We start from the raw sequence: 1,477 nt of genomic DNA, 5'->3' as shown, positions 1-1,477 counted from the left end.
ATGTCGTGGAGATGCTATTTCATTGTGAAAGCGAAACTACTTTGTTTGGCCTTCCAAAAGAGGACACAACTAGAAATCAGTGGTTAAGTTGTATTAACAACACTGTTCCAGAACAGTTCTACCCAAATATTCAGATGTGCGCAACGCATTTTATGGAGGACTGTTTCCTGGTCCTGGGAGAGAAGACTACAATGCCGGCTGTTCTGACTCACGGCCTGTAAGTACGTTTTCATATAAGAATTTGCCACTGATGATTCAAACACGAGTTTTGAGCAGTGTAGAGTAGCGCTTGTTGATTGTAGTTTCTCCGATCACAAATGCAGACATGGTTTTATGTTTACGCGGCGTGATACGCAACGCCTCTCTTTGAAAATATGTGCAATTTATTTAATTTATTAAATGCAATAGAGTGCCAGACTCCACTCTCGTTCTGTTGTACAAACTTAAACCTCGGCTTTGGAGGGGCATTAAAACTCAAACAAAACACAGGAGTTATTAATGCTTTTTGGCTGGGCTTCAGACAGCCATCATGTTTTATGGTTAGAATTCGGGGAAATGATTTAATGGAAAAGGTTCAAGGCACTAGCCTGGCTGATTCAGCTTTCCTTTTTCCTCTGCAGTTTCACTTGCATACCTAATTCATGTTTACAAATGTTTCCCCTCCACAAGCGCACACACGAATAGATCCCCACTTTCCTTTTAGAGGTCACGTAAAGGTCTGCCCTGCAGGAACTGATTTATGAAATGCTAATATGCTATGAAATGGATGGGAAATGTGCTGTTATGGTCTTTTTTTCTTTTTCTTTTTTTTTGTACCTGGCACCATTTTATCTTCATCTCTAGGATTATGAAGGCTAACATGCACCAGACAGCACTCATAAATTTGAGTTAAACATCTGCACAGTTATTCATAAAGATCTTGCATCATGACATTTGTATGTGGCTGGTACATGTGCATGACACACAGCATGAAGTCAAAATGGACCTACTTTATTTTACAAATTACTTTCCTGGTCTTAGTTTGAACAACAGGCGAATGTTATTAAAAAGGCTTCATAATAATTTTGTCCCAAGCCCTAAATTTGAGTAGATAAAATCAAGTCCCGTACTGTAAATATCCTGTTTCACTTGGGATAACATCACATATAATACAAAATGGGTTGCAAACATGTTTTAAATTCAGTTTAAAGTGGTTTATTCATTAAAAATAATTCAGTATACTAAACTCAATTGCACTATTTTCTTTGCTTTCTTATTTATTTATTACTATTTTTGATGATGATGGATGATGATGATGATGATGATGATTATGCATAGCTTAACCAGTATATGTTCGTGCTTTCAAAAATGCTTTCATACTGAATTCATAGTGAAGTGGTGTATCCATAGTTTACAGTTGCATTTTTTTTCAAATACAAAAATTATTTAGATTTTATTTAATTTAATTTATTTCATTTTTTATTATTTATTTTATTTT

The sequence above is a fragment of the Cyprinus carpio genome, chromosome B9, assembly GCF_018340385.1.
Source record: "Cyprinus carpio isolate SPL01 chromosome B9, ASM1834038v1, whole genome shotgun sequence".
Lineage (NCBI taxonomy): Eukaryota > Metazoa > Chordata > Actinopteri > Cypriniformes > Cyprinidae > Cyprinus > Cyprinus carpio.
This window is presented reverse-complemented; position numbering follows the sequence as displayed.